Source organism: Mesoplodon densirostris, chromosome 4 (genome assembly GCF_025265405.1).
Source record: "Mesoplodon densirostris isolate mMesDen1 chromosome 4, mMesDen1 primary haplotype, whole genome shotgun sequence".
In the NCBI taxonomy this organism is placed as follows: Eukaryota; Metazoa; Chordata; class Mammalia; order Artiodactyla; family Ziphiidae; genus Mesoplodon; species Mesoplodon densirostris.
This window is the reverse complement of record NC_082664.1, coordinates 72,213,224-72,239,893: the sequence shown is the minus strand read 5'-3', so window position 1 is coordinate 72,239,893 and position 26,670 is coordinate 72,213,224. Positions and strand designations below refer to the sequence as shown.

The 26,670-nt window shown below is 34.1% G+C and overlaps 1 long non-coding RNA gene across 1 annotated transcript in view; it reads left to right on the top strand.

The window, feature by feature from the left end:
- Positions 1-26,670, top strand: part of LOC132489286 (uncharacterized) — a 409,107-nt gene that overhangs the window by 22,928 nt on the left and 359,509 nt on the right. The window contains exon 2 of the long non-coding RNA XR_009531851.1: positions 19,325-19,526. This is a non-coding gene — a long non-coding RNA (uncharacterized LOC132489286). The remainder of the gene's footprint in view (positions 1-19,324; positions 19,527-26,670) is intronic.

Below are 26,670 nucleotides of genomic sequence, written 5' to 3'. Positions count from 1 at the left end.
ATATATATGTTAACTCAATTTATATCTTTTAAATATTTAGGCATGTGAACAATGGCAGTACCCCATTCTGTTCCAGTTATGTATTGATACATTAAAAACTACCCCAAACTTAGTGGTGTAAACAACCATTTCATTACACTGGCAGAAGTTAGATGTACTCCAGAATAAATTTCACTGATGAAAAATAAAAATTTAAGCATGTGATATGAAGGCCTAAATTTAGACTATTTCTCCAGGTCCCACAAATGAGGGGGAGGCCTGGATCTCTAACTTCTTTTCCTGAAATTGACTTTAATATTATAAGAAATGTCTTTTTTTTTTCTTCAGTAGAATCAGGTGTACAGTTTGTTCACCCATTTACTTTGATAAAGGCCTTTCCCTTCTCGTGAAAGAGTAGACTCAGGTTTGGAGTCAGTTAGGATATCCATATCATTTGATCCTTATGATATATCAAGATTTATTTAGGAACAAGTAGATACGGACTTAGTAGTATTTATAAGTAGCTTCTTTTACCTTCACTCTCAAGTTAGAAAAAAAAAACCTAGGAAAAACACATTTTACAATATTTATACTTGAGCTATTTCTAAATGTCAAAATAAAGTAATATAAATCATCAGCCTTGTAATTTATACACTGGAAGTGTAGTCCCAAATATTATACCATTCAGCAATACCTGCTCTTCTCGAAACATTTAAAAAATTAATTAAAAACTCTGCCCATATCTAGAAAAAGTGAAAAATGACTTAGTCATTACATTTTGTTCTTGGAATCAGTCTTTTTTCTTTTTTTTCTATTACCATTTCTGACTTGCTGAAATCCAGCCTATGTTCCTATGTTTACTATGTCTTAAACATGTGTCTATTACATAGCGGTATCTACATAGAGGCAGATTGATTGGATTTGCATTTTAACAGTCATTACAGAAGGTAGAAAAAAAATGAAAAGGGGTTAGGTACTGGTTCTGAGTATTAATGGTCTACTTTTAAAGTAGCACATGAAGTGCTATGTAAATAACTTTCACCACTGAGTGAAAATTATATACATGAAAATTTGTAGAATTTCCCATTCCTGTCAAAATCTTTTCTTACTAACATATTAATAAAGTACTACTGTCCATTTATATCTTTCAGCAACCAATTTAGTCTTATTTTCATTAATATGCATGTATATTACAATGGAAACCTTTCACAAGGTTGTATTTTCATTTTCTACTTTTTTAAGTTTCTGATTTTTTATTTTACGTCACTCTAATTTTGACATTTTACCCAGTTGTCTAATACCCCTGCCATTCAGCATATTTATTTCTTGCACTTGAGTACAATAATCTCAAAACGAGTCAGTAATCAGAAAAACAAGAGGCAAAGAGTATTCTAAGAATACACACACACACACACACACACACACATATTCAGAGAGAGAGAAAAACCCTAGGGAAAATTCTAACTATATTTAACACACAAGGTACATACATATATTAATACTTTAAATATTTCTACAATAGTATTTCTGGATGGGTATATATATATGTATATATAAAATACATAGATTCAATTTGTAAATTGCAAATCACATGGTGATTTATAAAATTTTACAGAACATTGTTAAAAATTGGCCATTTAAAATAGCCTATTTTAGGGACTTCCCTGGTGGCACATTGGTTAAGAATCTGCCTGCAATGCAGGGGACACGGGTTCGATCCATGGTCCGGGAAGATCCCACTTGCCACAGAGCAACTAAGCCCGTGCGCCACACTACTGAGCCTGCGCTCTAGAGCCCGTGAGCCACAACTACTGAGCCCACACGCCTAAAGCCTGTGCTCTGCAACAAGAGAAGCCACTGCAGTGAGAAGCCCACACACCGCAACAAAGACTAGCCCTCACCTGCTGCAACTAGAAAAAGTCCCCGCGCAGCAATGAAGACCCAACACACTCAAAAATAAATAAATAAATAAATTTATGTTTAAAAAATAAAAAAACAATAAAGTAGGCTATTTTAGTCCACAAAAAGATCAAGGAAACAAAATACATATACTATCTAACTTTTGTATAGCCCTAGGTGTTACCTTCTGTATTGTTTGTAAAAGAAATAATGTGTGTAACTTAAAACAATTAGGCCATGAAACTAATGGTAGAGAATATTTAAGAATCAGTAACAACCTGTAGTGACATTATGATTGTTATTTTTTATTTCAATATACATTTTAGCAATTATTTAAACAACTATAGTTTGTTCAATAAGTCATTAGACAATAAAAAGTTGTGAGAGGGGCCTCCCTGGTGGCGCAGTGGTTAAGAGTCCGCCTGCCGATGCAGGGGATACGGGTTCGTGCCCCGGTCTGGGAGGATCCCATGTGCCGCGGAGCGGCTGGGCCCGTGAGCCATGGCCGCTGGGCCTGCGCATCCGGAGCCTGTGCTCCGCAACGGGAGAGGCCACAACAGTGAGAGGCCCGCATACCGCAAAAAGAAAAAAATAAAAATAAAAAGTTGTGAGAGTATAAAACACTTTTTAAAGTGTTCTGGGAAAAGCTATCAAAAAGCTTTATAAGATCAGCAAGAGAATTCCAGTAGATCCATTGAATAACTGATGCCATCAATATAGGAAACATGATTTAGCCCATATCTTTTGGACAAAAATAGTTTTACTTTCTTCTGCTCATGATGATATGTCTGCTCAAGTGACATACTTACAGTCATTTGACCTGAAATCATTTGACCCTCCTTAGCAATAATGTCCACATCCATTGTTTTAATGCTAGGCAGATATTAATGAGTTTGAGTGATGCATTTTTGTGTGTGTGTGGATATGGCAAAACACTGTAAGTTAGTTATTAATATGTTTTTTATGATGAAGGGTCAACACCACAATATTTATATTAGAATTGTGTAGCTTCTATATCTCTAACCTGTAAATTGCAGTGATTTTCTGTGAACATTTTAAAAATCTCAACGTTTTGGAATTTAGTCAGAGATAAACGTTACAAATAGGGTTCCAAGATTCCTTGAAAGGTACATGCAAATCATGAAAATATTTTATTAAAAATGATTCCTTTGGAACTAAAATATAGACAAAAAGATTCAAAGCAAACTTGACAGTTCTGAAAAATTCTACAGATATCGTGAAGGCCATTTTCTAAACATTTCCACATTCTTGAAGTGGCAGATAATGTGCCAACGTTATCTAATAAATATCAGCTGATGGATTTTAGCTAAAATGATTATTGTCTATTACAAGTAAGTATACTTCTTGGCCCTTTCATTAAAGAAGCACAGGACAGTAACCATCTCCCTGTGAGCAGAACAACAGAAATGGATCCACTTTGATTTGAAACTTTTATATAAATATAGACATTTTTGATAATCTTCTACCTATAATGGGTACAGTCTTTTTATTTATGTTCATAAAGTATATTCACTCAGCAAAAGAGCAATAAGCAACAACCTGTAGTGACATTATGGCACAGTCGCTGTTAAAATATATCTGGGTGAAACTTTCTGAGGAAGCTTTTGAAGTTTAATATTCTTCTTTTTACTTTTCCCATATCTTATTTCTTTTCCTTTCATCTCCATTTTTCCCCTGTGGTTAATGATTATCAATGATAGTTTTAATGTCTGAATGGTTTAGGATAAAGAGAATATTCACTCATATTTTAGAAATAGGATAATTGTGTAGATCAAGAGCTCTCAGATTCCTTGGTATCATGAATGTAGAAATTTTCAACTGGAAATGATTTTGGCCTTCTGAAATATCTGACATAAATTCTGTATTATTCCCTATGCTCTTTCAGCATTGGACTTATTCAACTGCAAAGCCATCTCTTTCATGGATGCCTTCACTTATTTATATTAAAAAAATCTCTTATTCTTTTTTTTTTTTTTTTTTTTTTTTGCAGTACGCGAGCCTCTCACTGTTGTGGCCTCTCCCGCTGTGGAGCACAGGCTCCGGACATGCAGGCTCAGCAGCCATGCCTCACGGGCCCAGCCGCTCCGTGGCATGTGGGATACTCCCGAACCGGGGCACGAACTGTGTCCCCTGCATCGGCAGGCGGACTCTAAACCACTGCACCACCAGGGAAGCCCTCTTATTCTTTTTAATCATTCTGCCCTCCATATGAAACTATTAGTCTGTTGACCATATTTCTATTAAGGTTTTTGGTAACTGTCAGTTTTAAAATAAAGGTTTATAGAAAGTTGCAGTATAATGCAGAGAGGTCCCTCATACTCCTTCACCAGGTTTCCCCAGTGGTTACATTTTTAGTAACTATAGTACAATATCAAAACCAGGAAATTGGGACTTCCCTGGTGGCACAGTGGTTAAGAATCTGCTTGCCAATGCAGGGGACACGGGTTCAATCCCTAGTCCGGGAAGATCCCACATGCCACAGAGCAACTAAGCCGTGTGCCACAACTACTGAAGCCGGCACACCTAGAGCCCGTGCTCCACAACAAGAGAAGCCACTGCAATGAGAAACCCATGCACCACATTGAAGAGTAACCCCTGCTTGCTGCAACTAGAGAAAGCCCGCCCACAGAAATGAAGACCCCAACGCAGCCAAAAATAAATAAATAAATTTATTTTTAAAAAAAGGAAATTGACATTTATAAAATGTGTGTGTATAGCTCTCTGACATTTTATCACACATGTAGATTCCTATAACCACCGGTGCTATCAAAACACTGAACACTTCTAGTGAAGTATAAAATCCTACCTCCCTCAAAATCTTTTTACCCACCCCTGTTCATAATTTTTTAATTTATTTCCTTTAGACACACTGAGAACCACATTGGACATTGTTACACTGTTTGCTTCAAGTCAAATATAATTTAGAAAGCACAAGAGAAGAGGGAGAGTTTATTGTATGCCCATACTTTTGGTCTCTTTGCTGTTCATTCTTCCCTCCTGATGATTTAAGACACCTTTTATCATGTTATTTCTGTTTCAAGAGCTTCCTTTGGCCATTCTTTTGGGTAGGTCTGCTGACAAATTTTTACTTTTACTTCTTTTGAAAATGTTTTTAATTTCCCTTAGTTTCTGAAGGAAAGTTTTGCCTAATATAGAATTCTGGGTTGACATTTTTTGCCTTTGAACACCTGAAAAATATGTCACTTATTCCTCTGGCCTACACGGTTTCTGATGAGAAATCCACTTTCATTGAAATTGTTTTTCCCCTGTAAGTAAAGTGTTGTTTCACTCTTACTGCTTTCAAGATTTTATTCTCTGGTTTGTTTACTGAAGTTGTATGTTTGTTTGGTTTCTGTTTTGGTGTGAATGTCTTTGGATTTATCCTTTTGGGGTTTGCTCAGTTCTTGAATCTTGGCTTGTTTTTTTCCAAACTTGGAAATATTTTAGCCATTATTTCTTCAAATATACTTTTAGCCCCACCATTTTTCTCCTTTCTTTGTGAAACTCTGATGACATAAATATTAGATTTTTTGTTGCAGTCCCACAAGTCCTTGAATTTCTGGGGGTTTTGTTTGTTTCTTTGTTTTCAGTCTATTTTGTCTTTATTCTCCAGATTTGGTAATTTGTATTGATCTTTTTATCAAGTTCACTTATTCTTTCCTCCATCCTCTTTTTTCTACTATTTAGAATATTGAGGGTTTTAAAAAATTTTTAGTTACTATAATTGTCAGTTCCAGAATTTCTACTTGGTTCTTTATACCTACTATTTATTTGTAAAGCTTTCCATTTGTTTCATTTGTTTTGAGCCTATTCATAACTGCTCATTAAAATATTTTTATAATGGTGTCTTTGAAATCCTTGTTGGATAAATCTAGTTTATGTGTCATCTTTATGTTGGCATGTGTTATCTTCTCACTGAAGATATGACGATTCTGTTTCTTGGTATGCTTAGTAATTTTCAGTGTATTCAGGGCATTCTGAGTATTACAAGACTGTATTTTATTTAAATTTTGGTGAGTAAATCTCCTCTGACATGACATAGGGTGAAAGTGGAGGCTGCCTTGTTACTGCTAGGTGGGAGTAAAAGTCCAGGTTTTCCACTCAGACTCCTTAGGAGAGCATGAGGGGCTTCTTGTGTTTGCTCCCTATGTGGGCTTCACAAAGGGAGGGTATGTATCAGGAGGCCTTGGTCCTTGTTACCACTAGATGCTCGTGAAAGTACCAGTTTCTCACTCGGTCTCCTTTGACATCACCCAAAGGAGAGGAAGCACATGGGGGAGGAGAGGGGCACATTGTTACTCTTGGTAGGAAAGAAAAGAAAGTCCTACATTCCCACTTGGTCTTCTCTGATACCACCCGAGAAGAGGTTAGAACAAGGTCTACTAGGTTTTTTTTTTTAATTATACGTTACCAAATAGAATAGTTTTGCATAAACATATGCTAAACTAAGAAGACAGATCCCACTGAAGATATGTAATTAAATTTATATTGTATATTTATAGGTCATTTTTCACAGATGCATTCAGTGTGTGGTTTAAAAGGGAAATTAAAAGTCCTAGCCATCATGCTAGAAGGACTTAAAATGCATACAACGGCATTATCAAAAATAATATAAGTCCTATTTAAAATTTCAAGTCTTTTTCATTGCATAACATGAAGTTAGCTGTTGCTTTTCAGTAAATAGTCAGGTTTTTTTCCTAACTTTGAAAGTACATTAGGATTACTGTTTTTATTAATCTCAGTAATATTGTTTCCACTGATACTGCATTTATTGTACATTATGAGAACATAAATTTCAATAATTTATTTTTCATTTGTTCAAAATATATCAAAACCTCTATATCATATGAAGGAAAGTTATTCCACTGTTCTAAAGCAGTTTGTAAAATACAATGTACAAATTGAACAAAATACATATAAGAAACAGGGTAAAACATCTTTCTAAACAGCTCTACTGATAAAGAGGAGATACAGTCTCTCCTCTTTATTGAGTGGATTCAATGAGGGTCAGTGCATATAGTAGTCAATGGAATACAAACCAATAAAAATATGTTAGAAGAATAGAATAAAAATATCCAAGGTTCAAGTGCCTAATTTTTCCTGCTGAATCTGACTATTTCTTTTTTTATTTTCTAACACACATGAAGACACTCTACTGAACACTCACATACATATCAAACATAATGGTTTTCATTTTTAATTTTCATTTTATTTGCTATTTAGTTTCCCCATTTTTGTCCAGCTTGCTTCTCCTTAGCCCTCTCACTATTTCTGCTATGTGCTGAATTCTGCCTTCAATGGTGATTAGCTTATACACATTTAACAATTTATTAACCTGATTACTTGTTCTCCCTGTAAACAATATGATAACATATATGAAAGACAAATATAATATTCTGTGTCATGTTTAGTCCTACCTTTGTCCAGAGCTTAATTTAGCCTTTAAGGTTATTTTAGCAAACCAATGTCAAATATTACCATGCATTTAACTATTTATTGTAGCATCAACATAAGAGAGTAAGTGAAAGTTGTGAAGCCTATACTTTCCACCACTTTAAGGTGGATGTGCAGATCATTATGTATTCCTCACCATAGGTCAGTTGCTTAGCGACCAGAGAAGTAGAGAACTACTAATTGAAAGTACTCCGTATTGCTGGCAACGTTTGCTGCAGGACATTGAACTTAGAAATAGCAGAGACTATGTCAGATAAAAATGTTGCCAGGGATGAAAGAAAACCAGTTGCAATATTATCTTAGTAGAAATGGTTATTATTTACTTATATATAGTAAATTTTGTTTGCAAAATATTTTGCTGTTTCTTTCCTATGAAAAATTACCATTAAAATTGATTTTTAGCCTTAAAAATCATCTATACAATGAGAGGAAAAATCATAGTTGTAGCTTCTATTAAGAAGAAAAATAAAACAAAATAGAAAACAAACAAAGTGAAGAAAAGGAAGAAGGAGAAGATGCAGAAATAGCACTAAGTTAAATCTAGGTTCCTTGAGATAAGTAACAATATCCATATGGGCTTTTCTGAATGCATATTTCATAATAAAAACAAAAGAGGAAGAGGAGGAGGAAGAGGAGAGAAGGAAGAAGAAGAAATTGGGAGAAAAAGAAGAGAAATAAAGCCAAATATGAAGGGGAAAGAAAATTGAAAAAAAAGTAGCAATACTGTAAGTGAATGGATTCAAAACATTAATTTTATACAGTCTATTAAGCTTTCTAATATAAAGATTAAGTAAAATCAGGATTATTTTCTCATTTCTCCATGTAATATACAATTTATGTGTCCACAGAAAGTAGATGTGTAGTCATTGTGTGCCCACTTTCATTTAATAAAAAGACTAGGTCAGAGAAAGAGAGCACATCCTTCACAAGACCAAAACTAAGTTACCATGTTGGCTCAATTCTCTTGTTAGCTTATTTGCTATAAGAATTCTAATATAATTTTATATTTAGGGACTTCTCTCACACTCCACAGACATATGGGCATAAAAGTGTGTGTGTGTGTGTGTGTGTGTATGTATGTGTGTGTATGATTTGAATAACTTGTTTTTATAAGAATTCATTTGTAACAATAGTTAGTTGTCACTTATATCTTTAAGCAGATTATATCTAGTAATGGCTAAAAAATGGGATATATGTTAATTTGACGTCCAATCACCTGACGATTAACTGTACATCTTATGTGCATTGCAAATATATATTTTTAAAAGACCTCAAAAAATATCTAAATGTTTAAAACCACAACTGATCAGAATTTAACTGTTAATGTCCAGAAGCCATTTTAAGATCATGCATGGTCATTATGAATATCAGCTGTCTGCAGTGATCTGAAGATAAAGGTTATAAGAGATGCTCTTAGTCTATGCTGTACTTATGATGCAACCTTTTAAAATATATCCTAGAGATTAAGTAGTCATTTGTCTGTTTCTCATAAAAGTTGAGTGTCAAACATGCTAAAATTCCAATTCGGCTCTTTGTATTCTGGCTATACTTTTGCAGAATGTTAATAAAACTTTCTCTTTGGGTATTCATGAAAAGTAGTCTCTATTTACTTAAGGGTGGCTTGCACTTTTTTCCCCAGAGGTTTAAAGTTAATGGATGATAGGATTGAAAAAGATACAGGAAAGTTGATCGAAATTCTTAATTGGTAGAAAGAAGTCAGATCTGCCTTTGCTATAGCATACTGACTGGCATTCTATTCATAATCTGTTTTTGTCTTTCCGTGTTTTAAAAATAAATACTTGAAGATAATATTAGCTGATTACAGTTTTCTGTGGCTGTATAACAAATCACTCCCAAACATTCAGCTTAAAACAACTAAGCAACAAGCATTTATCTGTTCGTGTTTCTGCAATCTGGGCTGAACTCAGCTGCATGGCTTGCCTTTCCTCCAGATGGTGTTGGCTAGGTTCTCCCATGTGTTTATATTCAGTGGGCAGCTCTACTGGGACTAGAGGTTCCAGGATGGCCCCATTTATATGTTGGGCAGGAGAGACTAGGAGATGACCAGGTCTTCCTTTCTGTCTTCCTGGTCCTCCATTCTCCTGGGCCTTTTCCACCATGGGGACGCTCAGCCTCAAGAAAGCTAATCTGGACATCTTTGCACGGTGGCTCAGGGCTAAGAAGGAAGAAAGGGAAACTAGAAAGCCTCCTTAGGCCTAGGCCAGAAACTTGTACAATGTCATTTCTGCTGTATTCTTTTGATTCAAGTAACTCAAAAGGCTAACCTGTGTTCAGATTGAGAGGACACTGTAAGGACAGGAATTGAAGAGGCATCATGATTCACTGATCATTTGGTAATACTATGTGTCAAGGTTATAATTTGTTGAACTATATAGCCTGAGTGGAAAAGCAATATATCCTCACGTTTGGTTCCTACTGTTGTCATAACAAATTACACCAAACTTAGTGGCTTCAAATAACAGAAGTTCATTCTCTTGCACTTCTGGAGGTCAGAGGTCTAAAGTGTACATGTTTGTAGTGCTGGTTCCTACTGGCAGCTCTGAGAAAAAATCCATTCCACACTGTTAGGAGTTCTTGGTGTTCCTTGGCTTTTAGACACATCACTTCAATCTCGGCCTCTGTCTTCACATGGCCTTCTCTTTCTGTCTCTGTCTATTCTCTTATAAGAACACTTATCACTAGATTTAGAACTCATCATAATCCAGGATGATTTTATCTTAGATCCTTACCTTAATTATATCTTCAAAGACCCTTATTCCAAATAAGGCCATATTTTGAGGTTCCAGGTGTAAATAGTTTGGGGAGCGGACACCATTCAAACTATTAGAGTTTGCTATCAAACTTTATAATTTTCCCCCATGCTTTTAGTCATCTCTACTACAAAGAACTTGGATTTGGAAAATTTCATATCCATTCATAATCAGGGCAGCATTTCTCAAAGCATATTCCTCAGGAAACGCATTCTAAGAGTTGTTCTATGGGTAAAGAGTTTCTTGGTCACAAGATTTTGGAAAGTACTGCTTACTATTAATACTTTCTGGAAATTCACATTGTGCTTTAATTTATTAAAAAGAAATCATTCAGGAAAAAATACTAAATTTTTAGGAAGCACATTATTTCCCCTAAATGCATGTAGATACTGAACACCTCTAGTTTTATTCAAGTAATACCTATCAAAACCTCACAGAACCATGGTCATATGTACCAAAGATTCTGATATGAACTGTGGTGTAGACTACATGATATTAGTTTCAAAACGTTGAACAAAATCAACCACGTACATTAGTGAACATTTTAATAATCTCCTTCCTGCCTGTGAACAATTACTTTTGACACCTAAAATGTTCTTTCTGCTTTTTCTGGTTAATTCCTATTTGTCCTTTAGAACTTTCATTAGAGGTTATTTTCAAAAGAAAGCTTTTAACTCTCCAAAGATTCAGTTAGATGTTCTTTCAATTTTTCTTATAGCCCCCTATTCTTAACACTAATATATGACTAAAACACTCTACTATAATTACTTTGGTTTATGTTCTTTATTTAGCCTCCAACCATATGCTTATTGAGGTTAAGAATCTTACTTGTCATTGATTCCTGGGACACAACTTGTATTCAGTTAATGTTTATTTGAATGAAAAGATGAGAAATTTTGACATTGGGTAGAAATAGATCAACAAATAACCAGTATATATAATCTTGAAAGAGCATTCAGTTATAAAATATTTTGCATGGAAATCACTTTTTGCTTTCAAAATAATGTCATATAAAGTCCTTTATTTCCCACAGTTTGTAACAATCATCCTCAGAACTTAACTCTTTGTGTTCTATATGTCCAGCACTAAACAATGGGCCGGTAAAGTTGTTAGAAAAAGACATGGAGTAAATCTTATTAGCCACTTGGTAAAACAATTAAAAAAAATTAAATCCCTTTGACTCAGTTAATCATGACTGAATCCATTTATGTTACTTGGATATTTATGTTTCTCCAAGAAACAGTGCTAAATTTGACTGGTCAAGCTAAGAATTTTTTTTTTTTTTTTAAGATTCCTTTTTTTATTTTTTAATGGTACATTTACCTTTTTATTTTATTTTATTTTAGTTATTTACTTTTGGCTGTGTTGGGTCTTCGTTTCTGTGCGAGGGCTTTCTCTAGTTGTGGCAAGCGGGGGCCACTCTGCATCGCGGTGCACGGACCTCTCACTATCGCGGCCTCTCTTGTTGCGGAGCACAGGCTTCAGACGCGCAGGCTCAGTAGTTATGGCTCATGGGCCTAGTTGCTCTGCGGCATGTGGGATCTTCCCAGACCAGGGCTCGAACCCGTGTCCCCTGCATTAGCAGGCAGATTCTCAACCACTGCACCACCAGGGAAGCCCCAAGCTAAGAATTTTAAGAAGAAAAAAACAAGTTCCCCTTTTAATAGCCTTTGCATAAGTGAAGCCTTTGTATACCCCTTCCCATAGTTTTCTTTAGAAACAATAGTTCTGTTGTTTTCTATACTCATTCAGAATTATCCAAACAGCTCAATTAATAGAATCAACCAAGAGAAGTAAATTTTAGACAGTGGGCATGCTATCCTACTAGTGAGATGTTTACTTCCAAACCTTCTGCCCCTCCACCCCTAAGACACACACACTGTTAGAGAAATATTATTTAATTATGGTGTAACTAATCAAAAACTTTATGTTCAAAGACTTCCAGAATTTCATATCTAAATACTTTTGCCAATATAAAATTTCACAGCCTAAGGAGAAGTTGGCACAAGAGTCATTCTCTTTTACATGGCTTGAAAATAAGCTTTAGTAACAGTTATTCCTGATAAGTAATAGTTTCATGGAGTAAAATTCATTTTCTCAATGTAAACAGTTCATCCTATTGAGTATCAATATATTATCCCTGAAACCTAGGTTTCAATTTAACAAAACAGATTTATCAGTTCACTGAATATTATTCAGGAAAAAAATTCATATTCCAAAGAAGTAATTTATTTACCTGGTTAATCCCATGATATTTACTGTCAATAACCTTGGTTACAAGTTGAGAATTAGGATATGAAGTAAGTGCCTAAAACTCTACCAAATATTATTTGTACTGAGTAGAATTAAATTTAATCATCATGTTAACTTTTTAATCCTAGCTGAAGACTTTTCACATGTATTCTTCTCCTGGTTTGGATATAATTGCAAAAGTAAATGTATATCCCTAGTTGCTCTCTTGCCAATTACAGCTGGGTTGTGCCTACCCAAGTAGTGTTTTATAATAAGTGCATATTAAGCAAATTAGTGTTCAACTCTCAAGCTTACACAGAATAGAATTTTGAAGCACTTTTCCATCAGAAAGAAAATATTTTTAACATTTTGTGTTTGCTGTTGTTCTTCACACCTATAACCTGTGAAAGCCTACCTAAAGGAAGTCAGAGGCAACATTTCAGTAGGTTAACTTTCATAGATTTCTTCAGCTCATGGGAGCATTTTCCTGCTTTAATTTGCCAGGAGAGACCTGACCTAAGAAAGTGCAAGTACTGTTCTATGAGGTGAGAAAACACCTACATGAGACTCTTTAGTGATGGCATGTGATTCTCCCTTGTTATAATCACATGCCATCCCAAGTAGAGTGCTGTAGCTTCAATAAATCATAGGAGAAAAGAACTGGTTTACATCATATCCAACAATGAAAAGTCTCACAAACCTGTAGCTATCTGGTGGCCCTAAAACTCCTCACTTGGTAACTTGCAAAACCTAAAATAATCTGTTACACCTAGACCTAGCAAATTCGAAATTTTTAGAATACATTCAATGACTTCTGATGGGATTCGTACCTATCATACATTGAAAGACAGTTAGTAGACCCAACAGGAAGAACTTCAAAATATTTTTGTTTCCTATGGAAGTTTGGGAATCTTGACTCCCTAGATGTTCTGCTTGCAAGTCTTTCATGCACTGTTTTCTCTTACTTATTTCTCCTCACATACACACAAACTATTTTCTTGCCTATTGTGTGTACTTGGAAGGTTTTCTGAGCACAGTGCCCAGTTGGTTTAATGTGTGCTTATTATTGCCTATAGTGTCCCTGATTTTGTTTTGCAAATGAGCATTCTATAAATTATTAATGATTATTATTGTACTTTAGATTCCACTTTGCTTTTGGAATTTAGAAACAAAGAGGGAACATTGAACCCAATGGGTAATAACCAAGAATATCAAAGCTATACCCAATGCTCAACTGTAAGGGAGGAGATTAAAGAATGTTTTGTAGTAAACAAAACAGGATTATTCCTATTGCAGTTAAAATAAAAGTAAACATGAAGGACTAAATTTATTACTTGACAAAAATGCTCATAATATCATTTATTCCCTTTTTACCACCTAAATATTACCCATAAGTCTCTTGATCAATATCCATGGGTAAACATATTCTTTAAGTATAGAGAGCCAGAGAAAGTGTTAACTTTTCTCCTCCAATTGACAAAAGTTTTTGTACCTTATGTAGTGTGACACACTATCAAACATTTAACAGGTCATTGCTGAATTCGCCTCTGAATTTTGAGTCAGATAAAAGCAATTTGAATTTAGGTATCATTTCAAAGAAGAAAAAAGTCATATTTATAAATAATTTACACACATATTTTTAAAAGAAGAAATACTAAAGAAGGAAAAACACAGGAAAATATGAGGGAAAAAAGTTTCTGGAAGTGCAAAAGAAGAAAAGGAAATGTTTTATTGGCAGTGAAATATAACTACTAATCCACTGTATATAAGTGAAAATTGGGTCTTTACCTTATTGCTGTAATGCTTTACATGTTGAAATTAGAGTTTAACTAAAGGATAATACATACCCAATAAAGCGAAGCTCAGAAGATGTTATGAATTGTAAAATAAGAACCATCTCACTATTTTTATACTGAAAAACAAAATGTATTCATTCTCAATTATTTCATCCTGACTAATGCAAAAAATAATGAAATATTTTCCTTTCCAAAATCATTCTTCCTTCCCCTCAATTTTCTCTCTCTCTCTCTCTTTCTCTTTTGTGCATTATAAATATTTTTTAAATTCATTCTCCTGAAATTGGATCTGGACATAAGACTTTGATATACTTTGCTATAAATCTTTGTTTTATTACAATACAAATATTCTCTACATTTTCATTATGATAATATTGATTCACCTTTAGGGTTAATTTATATGCAAAGCAAATAATTTACCCAAACTTGTAAGGGATATGCATTATCAGAACACAACACCTTCAGGACAACAGAGAGGTTAATTTCATTGTTGCTCTGAAGCAAAAGGAGATCATAATGGACTCTGTAGTAACCAAGCTCTGTGAAATAGCTGCATTAGTCATTAACTTTCCAGCACTAAATTTCATATAAAACTCAATTAACTACTACATAGCTTTTAATGACAATATTTTTTCAGATGCAGCTCTTGTTTACTAATAAGATTTCACATCACGACTATCTGTTCCATTACTTTCTCCATGTTAATATTCAAGTCTAGATTTTCTCCAAAGAAAATGGAGCAATGAAAATTGCATTTGCTAAAAGTTCTCCTTGAATTATGTTTCAACATTTCAAGAGTGTTAATGTAATGCTTTAGAAGCTAAAGGGAACGATTATATAGGAAGCCAAAGTCCTCTATGTCTATCCCCAGGATTGATTGTTTGCTATTTATGCATATTTCCCCACAACATTGCTTCTGTGTTGGAATTTATCAGGATCAGAACCGTCTAAATTGGAAATGTCCCTTAGTATATTTTTATCACAGTGAAAGTCAAAGCCTAGAATAACAAAAAGGCACAAAATTAATGTCATCAGGAAACAATTTACACAGCTAATTAGCATAGCATTCTCATATAAAAAGACAGATGGATTAAGGGATCAGGTCAGTCATAGCCTGCAGTAAACTGCTTCAGTCTTTAATCCCCTGCTGTTACCTATCAACGGGTGCTTTTTTTATGGACTTAGATAGATCCCTGGAAAGATTTAGATTCTCCCATTAGATTGATTCACCTTGTTCCTTTAACTTTCATTGATGATATGTTTCATTATTCCTTACTAAAATAACAAGAACTCGAATTTAGTTAGCAGCTAAAGAATCCAAATAAAAAACATATTTGAACATTTCTCAGTTAATAGCTTCCACAACAACACCCACAGACACACTTATTGCTCTGTTGTGCTAAGAAATAGAATCCGGTTTGATGGCAACAATGGAAGAGTTATTTCCTACTTCAACCAGGACTGAGCTTATTTTGCAAGTGCTATACATACACAGCATCTAAGACAATAACACATCACACAGCAGCTGCACGTGATCAACTCTGAAAAATGTCAAATTCTTTAAATAGAAGTATTCAATCAGAATAGATTGATTTCCATGAGTCTTCTTTAAAATGTTTCCAAAAGTAATGTCTAAGAAAAGTATCACTAAAGATATTTGATCCAGTATATGTAAAGCCAAAACCAACAAATGAAAAAAAACTGTCTATGAAAACAAAAATTTTTTTAAGTTGCAGGGCATAGGAAAATAAATTATTTCCTTTAATTATTGCATTAATTTCCTAGAGCTACCATAATAAAGACTCACAATGTGGGCAGCTTAAAACAACAAAAATTTATTGTCTCATGGTTCTGGAGACTAGAAGTTCAAAATCTAGGTGTTGGCAAATTTGCTTCCTTCTGGAGAGCTCTGAGGGAGTGTCTGTTCTGTGCCTCTCCCAGTTTCTGGTGGTTGCCAGCAATTCCTGGTGTTTTTTTTTCTTTGTCAGTGTATTACTCTAATCTCTGCCTCTGTCATCCTATGGGGTTCTTCCCTGTGTAACTCTGTGTTTCTCTGTCCAAATTTCCCCTTCTTGTAAGGACACTTATCATTGAATTAGGGCCCACCCTGATCCCACATATCCTCATCTTAACTTGATTATATCTGCAAAGACCCTATTTCCAAATAAGGTCACATTCACAAGTGCTGGGGTTAGGATTTCAACATATCTTTTTGGAGACGTAACCATAACAACCAAAATACAATCAGAACAATCAGAATGTTAGTTTATTAATTTATAACAAGAATTATGTTATATGAAATAAAATTCTTACTTCAGCATGGCCAGTACATATTTTCCCCCAAAAGCACATCTGTATGGAAAAACAAAATATAGTCCCATGATTGCTGGGTATGTATTATATCAGAAAAAAAAAGAGTTAGGTAATTAGAAATTTTAATGCTATCAAGTCAAAATCAATGGACACATGCATTTTCATGATAGGAAGTCTTGCCAGTGGAATTGGCAATTTCACTAGCCCAGGCTTCCTTCCTATCTCAGGACTTGGAATCGTACTTGAAGAGAATGCAGATTTATACCTTAAAGACTCATCTGCATCTCTGTTTCAAAAAGTGACTAACTGTCCTGTGATTGACAGACTTTCTTTAGCTATGTTAATGAATTCATTCCTGACACTGAAAAATCCTCTTGGCTTTAGACCCCTTAGGTTGCTTTAAAATGCTTAAATCTCAGATGGTATTCTTCCTTCTCTTAGTTTCAGGGATTATATTTCTGCAGCTCTTTTCCCTGTTAGCTCAATGTGCTGGGAACTTGCCTGTATATATAGAGTATATACATGTATTCATCCAAATTGCCCTATTTGGAAAGCCATGAAAGTATTCTTTTTTCCATTCTCTCTTTTCAATAATGATACAAATCATACAAAAATAAGATCTTTTTTTAAAATAATCACAGTTATCATTTATTGAGAACCTATTATTTGCTAGGAAAAATGTGGCATACTTTGCTTTCATTATCCTGTTTACTTCTTAATATCTCAGTGGGTTATTTCCTATTATTTCTCTTTCAAAGATGAGGAAACCAAGGCTCTTATTGCTGCTTGTGCTCTCCATAGCACAAATAATAGAGATTAAAATTATTAGTTTTTCACTTCTTCAGAGGTCTTGCTTCATATTTCCTTCCCTTCAGCAACCTGCATTATTCTCAACTATATTCACCTTTTAGACTGGAAATTTTGAGCATCCATGCCTTTGCCTGTATTATTTCCTGCTTGTAAAATGTCTCATTTCAATTTATCTAACTCCTGGTTATTATTTAAGGTAAGGTTAAAATACCAACTCATCCACGAAGCTTGTGGGAACAAGTTGAAATTAATAACCACTTGTTCTATACTCACATAGCCCTTTGTTAATAATAATATTAAGCATCCTATCTTTCATGCCATTAATAGTCATTTGTGTATGTATTTATCTCCTTCAACAAACTCTAAAATCCATTAAAGACTTGCTAATTTATTTACTAATTAATTCAACAAATTTTGGAGGGAATATCTAGAATAACTAGTATGTTATTAGACATTGGCTATCCTACCATGAACAAAAGAGGTAAAATCTCTTCATGAATGTAAATCTTAGGGAATATGATGTTAGTCAGATAAATATACAAATAAAAAATGAAATTGTAATATAGAAGCCAGGAGTGAACAACATCTTGAAGAACATTTTTTTACTAAGTATTTAATTTAAATTTTAAAATATCAGGTAGTTTTTATTTTGATTTTTAAATTACCTTAATTAAATTAATAGTCATTAAAAATAAGATATTTGCTTCCTCATGAACAGCTTTAAAATAATGGATAAATCACTTTCATCCCACTGTAAGATGTATTATCTTATTGTCCCTTTACCATTAACAATTCAAAGGAAAATAAAACATATTGTCATAGAGGAAGGACTTAACATAAGAAGTACATAAAAAGATCATTCTTCATGTTTATCTATCTGTGGATATAATTAAGAATACAGCCAAGTAATGACCTTTATGATAATAATGATCCTGTGTGATCCTTGATTTCAACACACTGAATTTTTTTTCTTACTTGTAAATATTACAGGTGTATGAAAGTTATTGTCAATGCCTAGCAATAAATATGAAATGTGCAATTTTTGGTGACTACACAATATTGATTAGATGGACAGAGCTCATTCTTAAATTTCCTACCTATAAAGTAAATTGGAGATTAAGTTTGGGGAATTTTATAGCTAGAAAAACAGATCATTCAGTATAGATCTTTTATGTTATAGATGAAGCAAATGGAGCTCATAGAAAGTGAATTTACTTAAGCAAAATTGCAACCCCAGTGATGGACATAGCAGTAGCTCAATCCCATATTTTTTCACTTTAAGTCTACAATTAGGAAAATTGTATCCAGTAAACTACTGATCTGTAAAGTACAAGAAGTATGGATGATTATGGATAATTATTTGCATTCTTTTAGAATAAAGAGCACATTTAAAAAGCACTTGTAATTTATCAGTTTTTAGTCTCAACATCATTACCAGCTTTTTGGGGGACCCCACCTTTTCTATATATATTTTTCCATTTTGATGATCAGTGATATATTTGAAAGATATAATTTGGAGGGCTAGAGTAGAGTACTATTATGTTTTGCATTCAAGTTGTATTTCTATTTGTCTTCTTCCTGATTCTCTTTATATTCAACTCATTAAAAATAATTTCTGGACTTGATGTTAACCTAGGAATATGATGTGTTCAAAAAATGCATAGCTGACTTCTAGAATGCTAAATTTTATGGCTAAAATTTAGCTTTATTAAAATAAAAACAAAACAAAAAAATATTGTCTTTTTAAGATAGATAAGATCATCCTTCGAGGATAGTCAGAGAGTAATGTAAATACAATAGTCTCCTTATGTGGTGGGACCTGTCCAAGCTCAGCACACTCAGATGGATGTCTCGCTGGTGTTTCAGGCTTGGACCATGACCATGTACTATGAATACATGTTGACACATATAGATGTATATTGTGAAAAGTAGTCTGAGGGTCCCTCTTTAGCCTTAATGTCCCAGTTATAGTATCAAATGTGTTGTTAGAGAAGCACTAGTAAAACTAGTAACTGATTCCCCTTGACTTCCTTTGTCTCCTTCATACAGGCTAAAACCAGGAGAGGGAAAAGGGCAAGTAAGCATGCAGAACCAGCACACACCATCATATTGTCTGAGAACTGATGCTCGTGCATGCATAGCGCCAGTGTGTGAGTCGAGGCATACCCCATACGGAGGCTGTTTGTGAACCTTCTGTGTGTGACTTTGTCCTGTTTTGGCTGGAGTTGCTTGGAATGGCAGCAATACAAAAGTAAGTAAATATTTTTTCAAGGAAAAACTTTAAAGCTCAATTCAAATAAGCAGAGCACTGTATACCAGATTTTCAGCATATGTTGGTGTGGCAGTTTGTGCTACATCAGATTACTTTTTGTCCTTATTATATTTTTCATCCAGAATCCCAGGTCAAATGGTAAGTTTTAAACCAAGCTGAGTATAAGAGGTTTTGACCTTATCTTGTTAGGTCTGGACACTATTATCTAGGCATTAAATCAGCAAACTCAGATTTTGATTCTATTTAACTTGTTCTAAATCACATTTCAGACCAAAGAAGGAAATACATAGGTATTGGATATATTGATCATCTCCTCAGTCTCCTGGTATTATGTCCTCTCTCCCCTTGCCAAAACAAAACAGAGTATCAAGTTTGATTGTTTGATAAATGCTGATAGTAATTATGTCTTTCAGAAGCATACTGTTATAAAAACACTAGGGACTGGTATATATTAATCCATGAACAACTAAAGATAAATCTGAATTCTTCTGAAAGGGCATATATATACATTTTCTTGGGTTGAAATAGAAAAATAAAACTCTGCATAATTATAAATCAAAGAGTAAGAAATTTGTAATGTTTGGAACTCACTGTCTCTGTGTATCAGGCATGAGACACATAGGGTGTTTTATAAGATAGTTTTTGGTGTTCAGAAAATGATCAGCAGAAAGATTAAAGTGAAACAAATAAAGACATAGTGATAGAGCTTGAAAAACAACTTTGCTTTAAGAGAGTTTGAGTTTGAGGCTTGGCATATATGAATGGGATAAGGAGAAGTACCCATAGGTCAGGGAGGGTAAAAATGGGTACCTATGTGGATTCAGAATCCACTGACCTCAAATCTCTCACTGTGTGAGACTCTACAAGATATAATTAAAGAAGTGTTTAATAAAATAAAAATAGGCCCAAACATATATAGAAAAAAAAAAGAAAAGAAACCATCTCAAACCAGTAGATACTGTTAGACCTACATGTGTGAGAGAAAGAATGAGATAAACATACAAAATAATTGAAAGTCTTAGAGGTCAACAGAGAAAGTGTGTTCCACTGATGCAGGGATAGATGATCAGGTAGGAGTATCCCTTCTGTCTTGGGAATGATACAAGTTATTCAAACCTGAAAAGTGTCAAGGCCGAGGGCAGGGAAGATTTTGAGGATCACTGGAAGTACTAGTCTTCCTTGGGCTCCTATGGACCAGGCTGCAAAATTTATCAACAACATCTTTAGGCTAAAAGTTTTACAGGTGATTCTCCATTTCTGACTTCATGGAGAAAAGGAGAGACTGATTTCCTTTGGGATATGAGGGCCCTAGAAGACCAAAGTACAATAGAAAGGCAAGGGATTGGGATATGGGCAGAGTTAGAAGAAATGATTATAAATGTTAAATATCCACAAGAGATGAAGGTTATTTCACTAGACATATTCCATACTAAGTTCAGAAGTGAAATAGATGTGAAAGACTTAGTAGAGAAATGCAAATAAAGGTGTTTAAACTTGAGCTGGAATATTGAATAGGAGAAATATTTTTGTCCTAAGAGGCAGTGTGGCCTTGATGTAGATCTAGCACTTTTAAGAACCTCCTATGGCAGCCCTAAGCTCATGGGGAGGAGGAGGACATGCAAAGAGAGAGGTATCAGTGAGGGGGCCTTATGAAAGTGGGTATAGATTGGCCTATGTAAATCTCCTTCACCCCAAAATAGATTGACACACATTGGTTGACCATAGCCTTTGATATTTAGGGTTGATGTACTAAGAGATAGGAAAGAATTAATTTTCCATCATATTATTTCCTGAGTGGAGACTTCTGCCTTACTTCAGAGGAAGTGTTTTTGTAGTGTCCTTAACAGCCTCTAACAGCTTCATCTGTGAGAAAAGGAATTCCTAATTTTTGGCAACAGATTCATAAAAAACTATTATTTTTCTATTAATTGTATTTAATTTATTTCATATATTTATGTATGGCATGGCTCCCTGTATCCTAGGCATGCCAGGTTTCAGGCTGTGGGCTTGATTTGTGCTTCTATTTTGTATATGGTGAGCAGTTTAAGGATAAACCTTTCTGCTCTGCCTAGCTCTGTCTCATTCTCTCCATCTCAGTTTATCCATCTCTGGGTAGTGTAGCCTGAGACACAAGCTCTATCAGTTTATGATAGAGATTCAGAGCTCTGTTGTAGAGAACTTTTCAATTTATATTGGTAAGTAAGAAGTTGTTCAACAGAGCCATTAAAAAATACCTTGCATATTGGGGGTAATGGGATTTTTTCTCTGAGCCTAAGAGAGAGCTTATTTTTATTCATATATGGTCATTAATTCACTTTTTATTCATATATGGTCATTAATTCTTGATTGATTTGTGTACTAGGTTGTCTAAAACTTAGAACTTGAAAGGGACTTTTTTCAGTCCTTCCATTTGACCTGAACTATTTTAGGAAGAACCAGAATATAACTAGAACCCAACCATCAGATAAGAAGGGTTCCCGAATTTGGAGGAAGCATTTCTCCTAAAAATCCTGCAAAATTTATAGAAAGGATTGTAACATTGAATATAGCCTACTGAATAAATGAGATTTTACTCAAAGAAAATATTCATTTAGTAATTCCTTACAGGATACTTCATAAAATATTTACATGTATTTTTATTTGAACAAAAATTATTTCACTGAAAACTAAGTTTCCTCAGTGGCATGATATATTTTATTTATCCTCTCTTCAGTAGTTCATGGTAGCAAATGAGATGCACGAGGATGTGGAGGTATTCCTAAAGATTAGTAGTTTTGGGAACTATTCTTGAAAAAAATGATCTTTTAATCCTTGAAAAGTATACTTTTAAAAACCTAATTACATCAACTTTTCTAAGAATCTTAGCAATAAAAAATATAGCATTGTAATTTGGACTAATATTTAATTGATTAATATGTTACCTTTTATTGGAGAATTGCATTAATAATCAAGATACAGATGCCAGGTTTGCTTGTTGCTTCTGGGGAGTTGTTGCTCCCAGGTACTTTCAACTAACAGAACAAGGAAGTATAGCCCATGTGTATACAGTAATTGTAAATATTTCTGTATTAACCGTGCATATCTGTATTAAGCTAAACATGAGTTCATACTGATGTCTCCAACTTAAAAGACATCACAACATGGCTCATTCTAGCTTTCTCACCTTTTCTGTAATCTCTTACCATGAAAAATCTGGTTTCCAAAATCCACCATCAATTTACTTAATTGTTCATTTGCAGTATACATGTATAGTGTTATCAGAATGGTTAAGCTATACCCCTGTGGGAGAAAAAAAACTTATTAACTGCTGTGCTGATGTACAGTTCCTGTTGCCTTTAATCTTATAGTCTCAATTCCAAAGTCACTTTGTTAAGCATATCTCCTTCACCTACTTCAGTGAGATTGTTTCATACATTAAAAAAGTTATTTTATTGAAGTATAGTTGATTTATAATGTGTTAATTTCTGCTGTACAGCAAAGTAATACATTTATACATATATATAGATTCTTTTTCATATTCTTTTCCATTATGATTTAATATGGGATATTGAATATAGTTCTCTGTGCTATACAGTAGGACTTTGTTGTTTAGCCATTTTACATATATAATAGTTTGTGTTTCATACATTTTAATAGTTATACTTTTTGTCAAATTCTGCATTCCATTTTGCAATCTCTCTACTTCCCATATGGTAACTTTTAAAAATTTCATAAAGTAAGGTTCACTCTTCATGCTCAAATATTCTATGCATATTGACAAATGAATAATATCATGTGTCCACCATTACAGTATCATAGAGATCGTTTTAATTTAAAAAAAAACAAGTCCCCAGTGTTTTATCTGTTCAATTCTCTTCCCTCTCCTTTCCCCTGTGATACCTCAGATCTTTTTGCTGTCTCTCTAATTCTGCCTTCTACACAAGTTTATACAGTACAGTTAGAATCATACAGTAGGTAGCATTTTCAAACTTCTTTCACAGAGCAATAGGTATTTAATATTCATCTACTTTTTCTTGTAGCTTGATAGTTTTTTTATTACTGAATAATAGTCTATTGTACAAGTGTACCATAATCTATCAATTAACCTATTTAAAGTCATCTAAAGTTGCTGTCAGTTTTTAATGATTATGAAAAAAGCTGCAGTAGGCATTTATGTGTACATTTTTATGTTCTATAAGTCTTCATAGCATTTGGGTAAATACCGGGCACATGATTGATGGAGAGTATGGTGAGACTGTGTTTGGATTTATAAGAAAGTGCTAGCTGTCTTTCAGTGTCTGTACCCTTTAAAATTCTGGCAATAACAGCAATTATCGCTGTGCATATTTGTCAGATTTTGGTATTGTTAGCCATAAATTTTAACCATTTGAGTGTACAGTGGTATCTCACTATTGTTTTGATTTGCATTTCTGTAATGACAAATTATGTTGAGCATCTTTTAATATGCTACTTACCGTCAGTATATCTTCTTTGGTACAGTTTCTGTTTGGATCCTTTCTCCTTTTTTTAAATCCAGTTGTTTGTTTCCTTATTGTTGAGTTTTAAGGATTCTTTGTATATTTTGGATATCAGTCCTTTATCAGATGTATGTTTTGTAGATATTATCTCTCAGTCTGTGACTTTTCTTTGCATTATCTTGATAGTGTCTTTCATAGCATAGACATTTTTAATTTTAGTAAAACCCAATTTAACAAATTTTTTCCACTACACATCAAGTTTTTGAGGTTGTCTTTATAAATGCATCATCAAACTCAAGATCACTCTTAACATGAGCATATCTTTTCTTAACTAGTTCCAAATATACATTTTAAACTAACCTAAGATCACCTTGAAATAACACTTCAAACCACTTCACATATTAAGGGATTTTAACAGCATATTTCCAATTCCTCTTTCCCATTTTGATTATCCATTTCCAGCTATAATAAGCCAATACATCCTTGCTATTATTACTTTACACAAACAGTTATAGTTTAGATCAGTATAGAATAAGAAAAATAAAACATTTTATTTTACCCTCAGTTAGTCCTTCTCTGATATACTTCCTTTCTTTGTGCAGATGCAAGTTTCTGACCTGTATCGTTTTCCTTCTCCCTAAAGGACTTCTTTTAAATACATTTGCAGGGTGGGATTGCTAGCAATGAATTCCCTTAGTTGTTGGCTGTCTGGTAAAATTTTTATTTCTCCTTCACTTGAAGGATAATTTTACTAGATATAGAATTTTAAGTTGATGCTTTTATTCTTTCAACACTTTAAATATTTCATCTCACTCTCTTCTTACTTGTGTGGTTTCTTATGAGAAGTGGGCAATAATCCTTACCCTTGATCTTCTGCAGGTAATGTATTTTTTCCTCTGACTTCTCTCAAGTTTTTCTCATCTTTGATTTTTTGCAGATAGAATATGTTAGGCCTAGCTGTTTCATTTTTGGCATGATAATCATGCTGGATATTTTCTGAGCTTCCTGGGTCTGTGATTTGGTTCATGTTATTATGTTTTAAAATTTCTTGATGATGACTGCTTCAGATATTTATTCACCTCTCTTCTCCTTCTAGTATTCCAATTACATGTATGTTACAACTTTGAAAATTTTCCCACGTTCTAGGCTGCTCTGTTTGGTATTTTTTTCTTTTTTCTCTTGGCATTTTAGTTTGAAATATTTCTCTTGAACTATCTTAAATCTCACTGTGTCTTCAACTGTGTCTGGTCTACTAATGAACCCATCAAAGACATTCTCTATTTCTGTTACAGTTCTTTTGATTTCTAGCATTTCCTTTTGATTCTTAGAGTTTTTATCTCTCTGCTTTCATTACCCATCTGTTCTTGCATGTTGCCTACTTTTTTTCATTAGAGCCCTTAACATCTTAAGCACAGTAATTTTAAATTCCCTGTCTGATACTTACAAAATCTGCATCGTCACTGAGTCTTGTTCTGCTGATCTCTTTATCTCTTCAGACTGTGGTTTTTATTTTTTTCCTAGCCTTTGCCATGCCTTGTAATTTTTTGTTGTTGATGAAAGCCAGATGTGTTGTATCAGTAATAGGTACTGGGGTAAATAAACCCTTAATGTGAAGATATATACTAATCTAGCTACAAGTTGAGCTACGTTTGATGTTTGCTATAACTCTAGATGTTAGAGGCTTCAACTTCCTCTAGTGTCCTTTGTTTATGTCTCCTCTCTTAACTTTGGGCTTTCCTAAGTACTCTTCCTCAAAGAGTGTCTGCTTCTTACAGTTTTTTCAGCTGTAACCTCCAGTTGTTATTACTGAAGTTCAGTTGGCTTAAATTTTAAGGTATGAGGGAGGGAAAACATTCTATAATATCAAAATTAAATCTCAGTCTTTTAGTGGACCTATGTCTGTACTTTTATGACCTTTACAATGATTTCTCCACTAGTATATTTTTTAGTTCCCCCTTGCTAGTGAGACAAGAATGTTTAATGCAGAGGAATGCCCCCCCACCAGATGTAATACAGCTCTGGCAATGTCTTTTACCCTGGACTATAAGTCTTAAAGATGAAGAAGACACCCATTGTATTTCATATGATTACTCTTATCCTTGCCATATCAGAGAGTCCTAAAGGATCACTCTTAGTCTTTACCATGAGAACTCTGTGGGGTTCTTGGAGATAAAATCCATGAAAATTTGGGGGTATCCATAAAACTTCCCCACAGGAGTTTCTCCCCTCATACTAATCCAGACTCATCTTCCAGCGATCAGTCAAAATCAACACTTTAGTGATCCTACAAGGTTTGGCTTTAGCAATATCTGCCCCAAGAAGTAGATCTTGCCTGATTTGCCTCTCTCTCTGTTTTGCAGTGATGTTTGCTCTGCACTCTCAGTTCTCTGAGAAGAGTCATTGATTTTCAATTTTCTAGCTTTTTTTTTATTGTAAGGACAAAAGTTATGACTTCCAAAGACTTTGCATGTTGGGAATAAATCCAACCAAACTTCTATAGCATATTTCTTCTCTCATTTTTTAAACTAAATGTTTGAGGCTATGTTATGAAAGATCTCTTTTTCCCCCCAAAATGAAATGCATTACATATATTCTAGATATTCCACCTTCATGAGGAGGACAGGTTATTCTGTACATTTAGAAGTTGCATAAATATTATTCCTTTA